The 7,498-nt window shown below is 39.2% G+C and overlaps 1 pseudogene; it reads right to left on the bottom strand.

The window, feature by feature from the left end:
• Positions 1-6,073: 6,073 nt before the first annotated feature.
• On the bottom strand, positions 6,074-7,047 carry LOC118847293 (annotated as a pseudogene).
• Between the last annotated feature and the right edge of the window lie 451 nt (positions 7,048-7,498).

Consider the following 7,498-nt stretch of genomic DNA (forward strand, 5'->3'; position numbering starts at 1 on the left):
TCCTTCCCCCTCCCCCTCTCCAAGATGGCATGTAATTCAATCTAGGTTCTATATTTGCCTTCATGGTGAACTTATTTACATAATAGTCCAGTAGTAAAGAAGAATTATAACCAAAGGAATGAATCACAAAAAATGAGAAATGAAACCAAAAAAGAAGGAAAAAAAAAGAGAGAGCAAATAGTTTGCCTCCATCTGCATTCAGACTCCATAATTCTTTCTCTGGATGTGCATAGCTTTTTCTATCATGAGCCTTTTGGGGCTTTGAACCTTGCATTGATGAGAAGAGTCAAGTCTATCAGAGTTAGTCCTTATATATACTGTATGTATATTGTAATTGTGTATATTGATCTCCTGGTTCTGCTCCCCTCACTCAGCATCAGTTAATATAAGACATTCCAGGTTGTAATGAAGTCCGTCTGCTCCTCATTTCTTATAGCACAATAGTATTCCATTACACTCATATACCACAATTTGTTTAGCCATTCCCCAATTGATGGGCATCCCCTTGATTTCAAATTCTTTGCCCCCACAAAAAGAGCTGCTATAAATATTTTTGTACATTCAAGTCCCTTTCCCACTTGTCTGATCTCTTTGGGATATAGCCCTAGAAGTGGTATTGCAACTTTTAATGAAGATGATGAAGGGAAGTGGATTAGATGATAAAAAATTCAGAGGTGGTTGGATAGTCAGACTCAGAGTAGTTGTTAATTCATTGTCAACATGGCAAGTGGTCTCCAGTGGAGTGCCCCCAAATTTGTCCTTGGTCCTTTGTCATTTAACATTTTAAAGAGTAACTTAAATAGGCATAGATGGCATGATTATAAAATTTATTGATAACTCAAGGCTGAGATGGATAGCTAATAACAGTAGACAAGAGTCAGGACTAAAAATATCTTGACAGGCTAGACTAGCATTAGGTCAAATCTAATAAGAAAAAAATTCAATAGAATACATATGTAACGTTTTACACCTGGGTACAAAAAAATCAGCTTCACAAATAGAGGAGTATGGGGGCATGGTTGGACAGCAATTGTTTTGAAAAATACTTTGGGTAGTTTTAATGGACTGCAAGTTCAACTCAGCAGTGAAATTTGGCAGGAAAAAAAAAGCAATGCAGTCATTGGCTGCATTAAGAGAAGAAGCAAAGCTTCCAGGATGATGGAAGATACAATCCTTATGATTATTATGATAAATTCTGGGCACCATAGTTTAAGGAAGACATAAATAATATGGGAAGTTTCCAGAATGCCACCGGGTTTGTGAAGGGCCTTGAGTTGTCATATGAGAATCAGGTGAAGGAGTTGGGATTGTTTATCCTGAAGAAGAGAAGACTGGGGGTGGAGGGGAGTGGAAGGGGTTGGATATTATAGCTGCATCCAAGTATTTCTGAAGAGTTGTTATGTGAAGGAAGGATTAGACTTTTTGTTTTTGGCCCCAGAAAGCAGAACCGATAGCAACACATGAAAATTACAGGGCAAATTTAAGTTTGAAATAAAGGGAAACTTCCTAATAATTAGAGCTTCCTTGAGAGGTGGTGCATTTCTCTTTCTTGGAGGTCTTTGAGCAGAGACTGGATGATTACTTGTTAAATATGTTATAATGGGGATTTCTTTCATGTATGGTCTGGACTACATGGTCACCAAGGCCCCTTCTAACACTCAAATTCAGTGATTCTGAGATGTAAGGGAGAAATTAAAAAGAAGGAATGAAAGGTCTAAGCAAAATTCAAAAGGAAAATTGTAGGAGGGTTTAATTTCATATCATGTGCTATGGGAGATTTAGAGTCAGTCTGGAGGTGGGTTAGTGGTTATATTTTATATGTATGTATATATCTGTACATATTTTATATGTATAATCAGAAAGTAATACAATAGCCTATTATTGTGGAAGTGTGGTAGTTTGAGGCAGGACTGGTATAATGGCTAAAGTGAAGAATTTGGGCCATGATGACTAGGCAAACCATATAAACCACTTCACGTGTAGAATTATATATTTAGAACAGTAATGTCAAACTCAAATAGAAAGTAGGAGACTAAACTGTATGTAAGGATCCTTGTAGGCCACATATTGACTTAGAAAACTACATATTAATAGTATCACTGTTTTGTTGTGTTTTTATTTATTTTGTTAAATATTTGCAAATTACATTTTAATCTGGTTCAGGCCATACTTGGGAGTGTTGTAGGTTGTGTTAGGCCTGTAGTTTGACACTTCTGATTTAGAGCTTGGAGGAATTTTAAAGATCATCTAGGCCAATTCTTTCATTTTGCAGATGAAGAAACTGAGGCCCAGAGAAGTGAAGTGATTGGGATTCAAACTCGGGTTTTCAGACCCCAATCCTAACACTTTGTCCTGTGCTATCCAATTTTTTCTTTGTTTGTTTTACCATGTACATGTAGTAGTGGGAGGAGGTGTATTGGGTAGACAATTGAATAATCAATTATCTTTTTGTAGTAAAGACAATGACTAAATCTATTGCTGACAAGCTCATCACGTTGTTTATGAATTTTCTTTATAATTCTGCAGGCAATTATAACTTTACAATGGGCCAGCATTTATCTGTATGTTGGAGCCATAAAGATGAATAAAACACAGGCCTTGGTTTCAAGGAGCTCATAATATAGTAGAAGGAATAAGACAGCTATTACAAATAGCTATAACACAAGAGAGAAAGAGGCAAGTATCATAAGAAAAGTATAAAATGGTTAAAGTTCTGAAGAGGATGTAACAACAATGTTGCTAGCAGATGTGGGGGTGAAAGACCCAACAAGACCGACAACAAGAGCACACAGAAGGGCTGATAGCACAGGTCCTTTGATCTGCTTTTCTAAGGAAAGCAACTTTAAGGGGTTTACTATCTCACTTTAATTAAACATACATATATCATTCACTTAGTTCAGGGGGAAAAGCCAGCACCCTGAACTTCATAGCAAATACAAACAGAAATTACAAACAGATCAACAGACAGGATTTTATCTGTCTGACCAAATCACAATACATACGTAGTCACTAGAGAGAAGAACCAATATCTGGGTTTTCAAAGCAGGCCGCAGAGGGGGTGCTCCTTCAACAGCTACCCAGAGTCTTATCACCAACACTCTTTCAATGAGTGTGCCCCCAAAGGCAAAATGCTAACCTCTGAGTTTATGTACACTTCTTCAGGGTCAAAGGACATCACAACCATGTGACTCAAACCCATGTGAACTAGTCCTTTCCTTGATGTAAGCAGGTTATCGAAGACTCCCGATTCAATCAAAAATTCCTTAGTGCTGAGAAGCACTATAAAACAAAAGACAACAAAAAGTCCACTTTGCTTTCCATTACATTTGAAAGGCAAAACTCATCAAAGGTACTTGATTACCTCAGCATTCTAAAAGAGAAAAAAGTAAAAAAAAAAAGTCCCACCCTAATTACCATAATATAGGGATAGGTTAATTTTACCTGGAGGAGATTAGGAAAAGGCTTCATGGAGCAGCTAGCACTTGAATTGGTCTTGGAGGGGAAAGATTTTCAGTGGCAGATTTGTTCGTATTCCAGGTATGGGTTGAGGGGAGGGAATAAGCAAAGACACAGATGCAGGAAAGATCAGGGTACATTCAGGGAATGGTGAGAATTCTAATTTGTCTAGAACACAGAATATAGGAAGGGAGAAACTGATCCCAATCTGTATTTCTGGGAGGACTTTGAATACCAGGCTATGGAAGCTGGATTTTTTTGAGAAGGTAGCGGAGAGCCTTTGAAGATTTTTGACCAGGAGAGTAACATTGGTTCATAGAACTGAAAGCTGAAAGGGATATCTTTGGTCATTTTATAGATGAGTAAGCTAAGGTCCTTAAAGTGACAACCAAAATCATGCAGATGTTAATAACTAGGAGAACTGGGATTCAAATGCACGCTTGTGATTCCAAGAAGTAGGGCTCTATAAGAACTGTGCTTAGGAAGAGTAATCTGGCAGCAGTTGGTTGGTTGGTTCTTGACCATCATGCTCAAAGAGGACCAAAATGACATCTCTATGTCAGGATCAAGGTATAGTGTGTCTGACTGTGGCTGATCAGACCAATATAAGCTCAGAAGGTTCTACCACAGGTTGGGTACAAATAGTCCATATGAATAAATAATCCATCGACTAGTGTAGGGGTGAGCCTGAAAGTAAAATGCCTAGGTAAGGAAGCTAGTGCAATAGCATGATAACTTTATTATATACTTAAAAGAAATAGCAAATTGTACATAGTAGATTTGCAGTTTCATGAGCAATTATCTTTTTTATTACACTGTTATGGACATGCTTGTTTTGTTCTGTAAATTAAAAATAAAATAAATTGAAAAATAATCTTGGTGATAGGCAATATAGATCTAAATTTAGAGTGGTGACAGAAGCAATAGATAGGAAGAGACAAACATAAAGGATATTTTGGTGACAGTGGACTTGGCACCTGATTAGATATAGGGGTCAAAAGATAGATGTGAAAGATACTTCTGACGTTTGGGAGAATAGGAGTGGCATTAATAAGTAAGTTAGGAAGATTGATGGGTTTATTATTGATATTGCTATTCTTTTCTTCTTCTCCTCTTCAATTTACTGGCTTGGTTATTTTACAGTTCACTAGCATATCCAAATAGAGGTTACTGTTTCCTATAGGTGAAGCAGGCAGACATCTACATGATATGATATCAGTGGTACCATAAAGGTCTTGAAATTCCTTTAAGAGAACAAAGCCTTTCATTCTACACTTAGAGAGAAATATTAGAATGCAAATACCCACTGAGAAGAGAGACAATATACCAGGAGAGATAATATACCTAGATATATACCAATATATATTTGCCTGATATCAGAGTCACTTCAGTTGGAGGAAAGAGAGGTAGAGTTGGCACTGAGTGTCCAAAACAGAGAGTTGCAAGGAAGGGTGAGAGGAGTACGGAAAAAAGGGCCTGTTGGCCTCCTTGAGAAACTTTTCCTATTTCATAATTTTCTTCTACCAAAGGGCTAAGTAGAAAGAAGGATAAATAGCACTCCAATTGTTAATTTTGCTATTTATCAGCAATTCTAGTAAAAATGATTTGGTGGGGGAAAGGAGGTTGAAACTTTCAGCTAAAAGGCCATTTTAAAATTGTCTGTGGATTTAAATTATTTATGCTATCTTGCTTACTCATTAACAGATGTAATAGAGAGTAGATGGTATCGATTGGAGAAGTGACAGGAAGGCAAGACTTCAATAACTCATTCTATTTCTCAGTCTGCCAATGATGAACTAGATGCCACGTTGTAAACAAGCCGTTCACCTCCGTGTTCCTTATGTTTTTCTAGGAATAAAATTGGAATGACAACATTGGCCCATATCACAAAGTGATCATGGGCTTTAATGAATGTTTGTGAAGTATTTCAAGGTCACTAAATGGATGTTTCCAAATGAGTACAAACCGGAAAGAATAAAAACTTCTCTTGTTTTAATGTTTGCGAGAGTCATTAAACAGTTGCAATCTCAGCATTATGTAATACTCTTTTTGGAGCTTTATTTAAAATTTTAATGCCAAAAGCAAACAAAAAAACCCCCTCACAATTGAGAACAATTACAGACTTCTGCTGCTGAAGGAACCATAATCATTCTCAAGGTCCATTGCTTCTGGCTTAGTCCATGGTTTTAACTTAACGCATATACTACAGAAGGTGCTAATTCAATTTGCTTCTAACAAAGATATGTGGTACTAAGATGTCTAAATTTTCATTTGATTTCTTTTAAGAGAATGCATTCATTAGAAACTTCCATCCAATAATTGGTTATAGCTCTCAATGTACTATCAGAGAATTTAGTTCTTTTTTTTTAAACCAGACCAGCTTCATATTTTTTTTTCTATATAAATACCCCTTCTCACCCTCCCCAAGTCTAGGGGGTTAGGGGGGGATGGAGGGATGTCTTACACAGGGCGTTGGTAGGGAGTAGGGGAATGTCATTAAGGCAGTAAAAGATTCTGTGTAAAATGGTTAAAGATTTGGGAAGGGTATGTGTAAGGAGGGTCATGTTCTCCCTACTGCCTTGTGATGCTGTACATCATGGTGATGGTAAGAGTGATCCTAGTGTCCGTGGGGAGGGGAAATGACAGCTCTTCTTCTGTATTGGTCCTGGATACAGTCCCTCCAGTGGTCATTCTGGGTTCCCTTCCCAGCTGTCTGTAGATAAGTGTGCTGCAGAGCTTAGAAAGCAGAGATTCATTTGTGGGGGCTAAAGGTCAGCATTTCCAGTGGCAGTTGTGCTCCAGGACCCTCCAGCTTAGGCACAACAGACTGTAAAGGCTGGGGACTAAAAGGAGTAAAGCCTCCATGGGGCAGAGAAACATCAGGAGGCCCATCATCTTCTGCTGCGAACCCAATCAGGTCAAAGATTTTGCTTAACCAGTCAGCTTCAGAGTTTCCACAGAAGAGAGGCTTCCTACGAAACATTTCTGTGAAGATGCAGCCAACACTACACATGTCCACAAGTGTTGCGTATGCTGATTGCAGGAGAACCTCAGGAGCTGGGTACCAGACAGTGACTACCGCAGCGGTGAGGGCCATCTGGCAGCTGTAGATCCAAGCTAAGCCAAAGTCATCCAGCTTGACTGTTCCACTACTAGTCACAAGTATGTTTTCTGACTTCAGGTCACCGTGGACAATGCAGTTGGCATGAAGAAAGTCTAGGCCTCTTAAGAACTGTCTCATTAGGTCCTTAATGGTCTTCAAGGGCAGCCCTGGTGGAGGGGCCTTGTCCACATATGTCCTCAGGTCTTGGTCCACCAGGGTCACCTTGGTCTCTCTTGGTCACTTTGGGCAATGGGACAGACATCCATCAGCTGGACAATATTGGGATGCTCAAAGGCCTCCAGCCTCCTGAGGAGGGCCACCTCCCGGACACTGCTGACCATCAGGCCCCCTCCACTTCCTCCTCCTGTAGGTACTTTCACGCTCTTGAGTGCCATGAAGTGGCTCAAGTGTGGATCATGGGCCTTGTACACTGTCCCACAGGCACCAATACTGATCTCGGCCACTGGTTCATACCCAAGAATGTCCATCCTGGGCTGTTATCTAGGCACGAGAGCTGGCCCCCGCGGAGCCATGAAGGATAATTCAGTCCCTAGGGGCTGGACGCAGCAGGCCTCACCATAGACTCCTGGGGGCTAGAGTGGATCCCTCTCCCACACCATCACCATGTGACCAGCACTGCCAAGGCAGCTGAATTTAGTTTTTTAAATGGCCTCAATGACCATTTAGTCCAGTTATTTCCTGAAAAAGAATTCCCACTTCAACACAGTTGGAAAGTGCTTATTGGAATTTGCATTATTTCATTATGTAACAAGTACCATCCTGTTTTGATAATAAAAGGGAAAGAAAACAAAAGAAGTAAGAATTATTTTTTTAGGTGCATTAGGTTTAAATGTAAAAGTTTTGTGCAAAGTAATTAGTGTATTATAGTTATTTGCATGACTATTATATAAAAATAATGACCAATCCGTGTCTCATTGT

This window comes from Trichosurus vulpecula, chromosome 4, assembly GCF_011100635.1.
Source record: "Trichosurus vulpecula isolate mTriVul1 chromosome 4, mTriVul1.pri, whole genome shotgun sequence".
NCBI lineage: Eukaryota > Metazoa > Chordata > Mammalia > Diprotodontia > Phalangeridae > Trichosurus > Trichosurus vulpecula.